Below are 8431 nucleotides of genomic sequence, written 5' to 3'. Positions count from 1 at the left end.
AGTCCTTTTGATGTAGGTGATGATTTTTCTGATTCGAGGACGAATCCTTTTGAAGAGGGGGATGATGATAAGAATCACGGTGTTCCAACTGGACCTATTACACAACCCAAGGCCAAGAAGATTCAACAAGCATTCATACTTCATCTACAAAATTGGATAGGCTAGGTTCAACCATCATTTCATGTGTGACAAGTTGATTCGTTTGAGTCAAGACCATTTGGAGATTCAAAAGTAAATATTTGCATGGTTGAAGTAGCGGATGAAGTTGCAAGCATCATTTCATGAGTGGTTAGAAAACTTTATTTCTTATTTTAATTTCATAAAGTTTGTAATGCTCAAATTGACTTCATCTTCTATGGAGATTTAAAGGGATCGAGATTAAATCACGGCCACTAACTTCTTTTGTGGGGAGACTATAAATACCCACACATTATTATGTAAAAGCATATTTGTGATCAATGAAATTGATCTCTCAAGTTGAGACGATCGATGTAGAAATTCGAGCATATCTTTGTCATTTCTAAGTTTTATGGAATTCTTGTGGTAGATTGCATCTGAGTCATTCAATCAAGCCTTGATCAAGTTCGATTGTGGAGTGACTCAATTTAGAAAAAGGTTCCAAATATTGTTTCTCAATCTTGGATCTCATAATCTAATTCTAGCTTTATCTCTTGGCTGATCCAAATTTTGTATAAGAAGGTGTTAGTTTCTTTAATACAAGGGTTCTTGCTTCTACAAAAGCTTGGCTCATTGGGCTGAAGATTACGGTTGGTCTATCATCCTTCAACGGGATCTTCTATCTCCATGACTTGCTCTGATGCGGTCGTTCTTCTAACGCCGATGACACGTCTTGTCGAGATTGGTAATGTGAGTTTGTAACCCATCCATTGAGGTTCTTGGAATGATTCTATAGCTTATCATTTCCATGTTTGGAGTTGGATCATGGGTCTTGGGCGAAGGAATCCTTGGTTTACCGTCCTTCAAGTTGAAGGAAGTGTCATAACGGTAATTTTTTTTTCAATTTTTTACAAATTTATTGATTTTTTTTAGTGATTTTATTTGATTTTATTTCAATTTTGTCAAACTCACTCGGGTGCTCATCTCAATCATTTCAGCCTAGTTGCCGTTCAATAAGAGAGACCTTGGAAATAACCGGTAACTGTCAACTGGATTATCACATTAACAATTTGAATCAAATAAAGTGACATTAACCATTTGAATCACCAACACCACTTGTCAAACTTGACCAAATGTCTATAACATAACACAAACAAAGGTACAAAGTAACACTAACAAAGGTACAAAGTTCATAAAAGTCTTTTTAATCTAAAATACCATTGAACTTGACCATTATAGTGCTTCTCAAATGTAGGTAAAGTTTAAATTCGGGTCTCCTTGTCAAACTCACTCGGGTGCTCATCTCAACCATGATGGCGTTCAACAAGAGAGACCTCGAAAACAACTCGATTATCGCATTAACCATTTGAATCACCTACTCATCTCAACCATGACGTCGTTCAACAAGAGAGACCTTAAAAACGACTGGATTATCGCATTAACCATTTGAATTACCTACTCATCTCAACCATGATGTCGTTCAATAAGAGAGACCTCGAAAATGACTGGATTATCGCATTAACCATTTGAAATTGAATAAAATATCTATAACATAACTCTAACAAAGGTACAAAAGTCATAAAAGTCTTTTTAGTCTAAGATAGAAACTGTAAAATAAAATGAAATAAGAAAATAATATTCCATTTCCGGGAATTGAACCCGAGTCTCCTGGGTGAAAGCCCGATATCCTTACCGTTGGACGACAATGGATTTTTGGTGTAGATGTCCTGAAGTCTTTGTCAGATCGCTGAAGAGTTTTAGCATGATCTTTTGTTTAATGTCTAACTCTTCGACACGTCCTTCCCTATATGTGTTAGAGTTCTCAGGGCTACCGCGACGTTTCGAGCTGTTCGACTGTGTGGCTCTTTCTTCAAAAGAGTCAACATAAAATGTTAGGTCTTTGATTGGCAACCCATCTAGGGGAGCGTCGATTGCATCGATTCCATCAACGATCTTCCCATGAGTTTATGGTGCATGATCCATTTTTTATACCATTCACCTTCGAGCACTACCATAGTTTTGCATCGTCCATGAGATGCATTGCGGCTAACGTAACTCTCAGGTCGTATGAGAAAGTTCCTGTAGCCCTCAACTCTCAGGTCGTATGATAGAGTTCTTAGAGCTACCACGACATTTCGAGGTGTCCGATACGGTAGGGTCACTTTTGGACCGATAATTTGTAGAAGGGGTCACTAAGGTTGAGATCATACAAAATGGAACCATAGCTCAATGTTAGAGCATTTGATTGCAGATCAAGAGATCACCAATTCGAACCTAGTTGGGCCCTGTTAGGTTATGGAGCCTGCCTGCTGCTTATTTATAGCTTGGTCAACGGTTATATCTAGTAAAGCTATATTTGGTAAAGCTATATCCGGTAAAGTTATATTTGGTAAAGCTATATCCGGTAAAGCTATATTTGGTAAAGTTATATCAAGCTATATATGGTAAATAGCTATATATAGTAGATGGTTAAATCGGGTAAAGCTATATATAGTAAATGGCTATATATAGTAGATGGTTAAATCTGGTAAACCTATATATAGTAAACTGAACTATATATATATCTCGTCCGGTAGAGCTTTGAAAAGTACTTTCTATTCTTTGTAATTCTCTCTTACTATACATACGTGAAGTCATCAATAGAAAAATCCTTTTAGCCAGAGTTCTTCTTGCACTTTTCTCTATCATGTTCTTTGTGTTCATCTAGATCGAGCATGTGCGTTGTTGTGCGATCCCAACAACTGGTATCAGAGCTAGGCGAAATTCACCACGATCTGTGAAGATGGAAAGTTCAAAGATTGGAATTGAGAAGTTCGATGGATCGAATTTCGGTTTCTGGAAGATGCAGATTGAAGATTATCTGTACCAAAAAGATCTTCACGAACCTCTGTTGGGGGTGAAGCCAGAATCCATGACCACGGAACAGTGGAGCTCAAGGATCGACAAGCCTTGGGGCTGATCCGGTTGACTCTATCTAGAAACGTGACGTTCAACATTATCAAGGAGAAGACAACATCAGATCTATTGAAGGCACTGTCAAATATGTATGAAAAACCATCGGCTATGAACAAGGTGTATTTGATGCGGAGATTGTTCAATCTACAGATGTCTGAAGGTGGATCTGTTGCTAATCATAATAAAATGAATTCAATATGATCATAAGTCAACTGAGTTCGGTGGAAATTAATTTCGAAGATGAAATTAAAGCGTTGATTTTGATGTCATCCTTACTCGAGTCATGGATACTGTTGTTGCCGCAATCAGCAGTTCCTGAGGATCAGATAAACTGAAGTTTGGTGAAATTCGAGATGTAGTTCTCAGCGAAAGTATTCGCAAACGGGAAACTGGAGATTGATCAGGCAATGCTCTCAGTGTTGATCGAAGGGGAAGAAGTAAACCGAAGGGCCCAAACAAAGGGCGATCAAAATAAAAGAACCAAGAAAAATCTCCAAATAGACCAAACGTAACGTGTTGGAATTGTGGAGAAAAAGGTCACTTTCGGACAGGTTGTACAAGACCAAAGAGGAAGCAAAATCACAAATCTGGAGATGATGATGATTCTATAAATGCAGTAGAAGACATTGGGGATGCTCTAATCCTCAACGTGGACAGTTCGATTGAATCATGGATTTTGGATTCAGGTGCATCTTTTCATTCGTCTCCAAATAAAGAGTTGTTCTGGAATTTCAAGTCTGGAAATTTCGAGAAGGTGTATCTTGCCGACAACAAAGATTTGGAGATTAAAGAAAAAGAAGTTGTCTGCATAAAAACTCCGGCAGGAAATCAGTGGACATTAAAGAATGTCAGATATATTCCTGGTCTATGAAGAAACCTGATCTCTATTGGTCAGTTGGACAACCCAGGTTATGCAACAAAGTTAGGGAAGAGTTCGTGGAAGATTATGAAGGGTGCTACGGTGGTAGCACGTGGCTCAAAATCTGGAACCTTATACACCACTGCAGGGTGTATGAACATAACTGTTGTTGCTGGGAGAGCTTCAAATTCAAGTCTACAGCACAATAGACTTGAACCTATGAGCACGAAAGGAATGAAGAGGCTGGCTGCGAAAGGAGTTTTAGAAGGTCTGAAATCTGTTGATGTGGGTCGTTGTGAGAACTACATTATGAGCAAGCAGAAACGAGTTAGCTTCACAAGGACCGCCAGAGAATTGAAGAAAGTGCGATTGAAAATGGAACCAGATGTGGAGCACGGTTCCAAGACCACGAAGACAGTGGGAGTTGAGCTTGAGTTGCAGGGAAACTCACCTAGTGATGTTGTAGCAGATACTCAAGAAACTCCTGAGACTACTGCTGAGGAACCAGATGTGGAGCAAGGTTCCAAGACAACAAAGCAAGTGGGAGTTGAGGTTGAGTTGCGGAGAAAATCACCAAGTGATCTTGTAGCAGATACTCAACAAACTCCTGAGGTTGTTGCGGAGGAATCAGCAGTGGAGCAACTGACACCTGAACTGGTGTTGAGAAGATCATCCTGTACTATCAGAGTACCAGATATGTATGTACCTTCATTACACTATCTGTTGCTGATGAAAGGGAACCACAACCCTTTGATGAGACCCTACAGTTGGAGGATACAACCAAGTAGGAGCAAGCCATGGATGATGGGACGTCTAGGCTTCAAAAATGCGTTGTACTGAGATTGAGTACGTGGCAATAGTTGAAGCTGGAAAGAAGACGATATGGATGACTGACTATCTGGAAGAATGGGCAAGAAGCAGCACGAAGATTCTTAACAGAAATAGTCAGAGTGTCATACAGTTGGCGAAGGAACCCGGTCTATCATTTAAAGAGAAAACACAGAAGACGATACCATTTCACTTGCATGTTAGTGAAAGATGGTGATGTGTTTGGAGAAGATAGAGGGTGCAAAGAATCCAGCAAACATGTTGACAAAATGTGTTGATGTTGGAATATTGAGGTTGTGCAAAGCCTCAATTGATATGGTGCCATGAAGACCATGAAGATGCTCATGGTTGTTTGAGAATGAAATTCTTGGTTGACTAGATCAGTCTCCAAGTGGGAGAATTGTTAGGTTATGGAGCTTGCTGCTTATTTATAGCTTGGTCAACGGTTATATCCAGTAAAGCTATATTTGGTAAAGTTATATCAAGCTATATATGGTAAATAGCTAAATATAGTAGATGGTTAAATCGGGTAAAGCTATATATAGTAAATGGCTATATATAGTAGATGGTTAACTCTGGTAAACCTATATATAGTAAACTCAACTATATATATATCATATCTGGTAGAGCTTTGAAAAGTACTTTCTATTCCCTGTAATTCTCTCTTACTGTACATATGTGAAGTCATCAATAGAAAAATTCTTTTAGCCAGGGTTCTCCTTGCACTTTTCTCTATCCTGTTCTTTGTGTTCATCTAGATCGAGCGTGTGCGTTGTTGTGCGATCCTAACAGGCCCTTCTATCTTGGATAGAAATTGGTTACACTTTTTGGACCGACACTATGTCTAAGGGGTCACTAAGGTTAAAATCCTACAAAATGGATCCATGGCTCAGTGGTAGAGAATTTGACCGGTCACCCATTTAAACTTGGTTGGGCCCTTTTATTTTGGACAGACATTTTTTACACTTTTGGACTGACACTCTGTAGAAGGGGTCACTAAGGTTGAAATCATGCAAAATGGGTCCATAGCTCAGTGGTAGAGCATTTGACTGCAGATCAAAAGGTCACCCGTTCGAATTTGGTTAGGCCCTTTTATCATTTTACTTTGTTTTCAACCTCTTTTAACTTACAATCCGTGCTTGGAGAACCCACCAAAATGTGAGTTTGTAACCCATCCGTTAGGGTTCTTGGAATGATTCTCTAGATTATCCCTTCCATGTTGGGAGTCGGGCCATAGGTCTTGGGTGAAGGAACCGTTGGTTTTCTCATTGTCTTTGAGATAACAATTCTTTTCTATTTTATATAGATTTTTTAAATATGGGTTCATTTACAAATGCATGCTAACACCCTTATTGTTGAATAAATGACATGAAACTAGTTTCACATAGTAACGTTGCCTTTTGCTCCTATTGGTGGAAGGATAATAGGTCGATTATACCTATAGGGTAGTTTTAAGCGTGACAACGAGACTAATTTTTTTTTTTTAGTTAAAAATTAGAATTATAACAATCTGCCTAAAACCCTCAGACTAATTTTGCTTCATTTCTAAATGCAAGCAGACAAAGTAGAAAAATGAAAACATGTAAATTGTAAACTCAAACATTTCAAAGAAATAAATAAGTTTTGATGGTACCAATGCTAACCAGAAAACAATCAACCAAATTTATTTCGAACATAGAAAACTTCATGTCTCCATCTTGTAAAGCCAATAAACCAAAGGGCCTAATATAGTAGAGAAATAAAAAAATGTTACCCTCATCTGTGTTGTGTTGTTTCATAAGTGATCAATGGATGTTGACTTTTACCAATTCCTACTATTTTTTTTCTATATTTTGAAACTATTTTAAACACTTTTTTCTTGTACTCCTTATAATTTTACCTTTTAAGGTTGTAAATATTTGTGCACGGGTGACTATTATGATTATTAGTCAACTGAGTTAAGTGGAAATAAATTTTGAAGATGAAATTAAAGTATTAATTTTGATGTCATCTTTACCTGAGTTTTGGGATATTGTTATTAATGAGATTCAATCTAATGCCATTAGTAATTCACAATGATAATATTCAAAATACTTGACAAAAAAGAATGGTCAACGTAAGATATTTGAAACAAATAAATATTTTGTCCTCTATGATATATCAAATAACTCATTTGAAATTCCTTAATAATAAACCTCAAGTCTTACATCTTTTATAGTGAAAAGTTCCTTAAATAGAAGTCTTATTAGATACTTCTAAGCATTTAGAGATCAACTAGACACAAAGCCAAACATTCTAAAAAAGATTAGGGGTTAAACTTTTAAGTTAACTTAATTTAAGAAACTTATGATTTTTATATTATCAAGAGTTTAATTGAGCTACGTCAATTCAATCTAGTGGACCCAAGAATTGAACCAAACCAAACCAACTAGTTAGTAACATGATTTAGTGGAAGCATTTTCACGCAAAGTAGAAGCAATAATGGAGGGTTTGAAATAATATAGTTTTCACCCCTTGTTTCTCGAGTGAATATTGAAATAATATAGTTTTCATGTTAAGTTTTGCACGGAAGAAAGAAAGACGGGGATGTAAAGTATTATTTCAATTTGTTTGTAATATACAACAATATATAAATTAACTATAAGAAATATATAAAATTACATGTTCTCCAAGAACTTCAATCAACACTGGAGGGTTACTTTTGCAACCACTCTACAGTTGCTCAAGATCACAACGAGTTAAATAAAACCACTCTAGAACTTTGAATCCAATAACTTGAGTTTGACTCATGATAGGATCTCCCTTCTTGTGGAATCTGCATAAAATAGGAAAATCATTCCAAAATAAATTTTTACAAGGGGTTCTATGGTGTAGTGGTTAGCACTTTGGACTTTGAATCCAACGACCTGGGTTCAACTCCCTTCACCACGGAATAAGGAACGACAACACAAGACATTTTATAAAACAAAAGGGTCTTACCAGCATTCGATGTGAAAACACAAATTTTCATGAAATCTTGAATTTATTCTCATGTCATATAAAATAGACCTTATAGAAAATAGTTGGTAATTTAGAGCATGTCTAAAACTTGAGCTAGGATATGACTTCTTCTTTCCTTTTCACGAACTAAACTTTAGAGGTTGTCATGTCATGCATCGTATTTTAACCATGAAAACTCTTTCGAAGTAACTCTTAATTTTCTCCCCATGAGTGCATAGGTGGCGTTGTCATAATCGTGGCATCCTACTAGCAAATCGTGGTGCACGACATCTCATTTAGGTGAGGGAGATAATAAGTTCATCATGGAATCCTACTCATGGTATACCCTAGCATCCCACCTAAAGAGAAATAGGGGCCTTTCTTGAAATCTTGAATTTATTCTCAGGTATAAAATAGACCTTACAGAAAATAATTGGTAATTTAGAGCATGTCTAAAACTTGAGCTAGGATATGACTTCTTCTTTGGTTTTCAGGAACTAAACCTTAGAGGTTGTCATGTCATGCATCGTATTTTAACCATGTAGGACCTTTATGAAATGACTTTGATGGTCAAAACACAGAATAAGGAACGACAAGACGAGACATTTTAAAATAAAAGGGTGTTACCCAGCATTCGATGCGAAAACACAATTTTTCTTAAAATCTTAGAATTTATTCTCATGTCATATAAAATAGACCTTACAGAAAATAGTT

At 36.9% G+C, this 8431-nt stretch overlaps 1 non-coding gene across 1 annotated transcript; it reads left to right on the top strand.

The window, feature by feature from the left end:
• The first annotated feature begins 5778 nt into the window (after nucleotides 1-5778).
• Nucleotides 5779-5850, top strand: TRNAC-GCA. Its single transcript has one exon. It is a non-coding gene; the product is annotated as a tRNA-Cys (tRNA).
• The last annotated feature ends 2581 nt before the right edge of the window (nucleotides 5851-8431 follow it).

The sequence above is a fragment of the Cucurbita pepo genome, chromosome LG14, assembly GCF_002806865.2.
Source record: "Cucurbita pepo subsp. pepo cultivar mu-cu-16 chromosome LG14, ASM280686v2, whole genome shotgun sequence".
Taxonomy (NCBI): Eukaryota; Viridiplantae; Streptophyta; class Magnoliopsida; order Cucurbitales; family Cucurbitaceae; genus Cucurbita; species Cucurbita pepo.
This window is presented reverse-complemented; position numbering and strand designations above follow the sequence as displayed.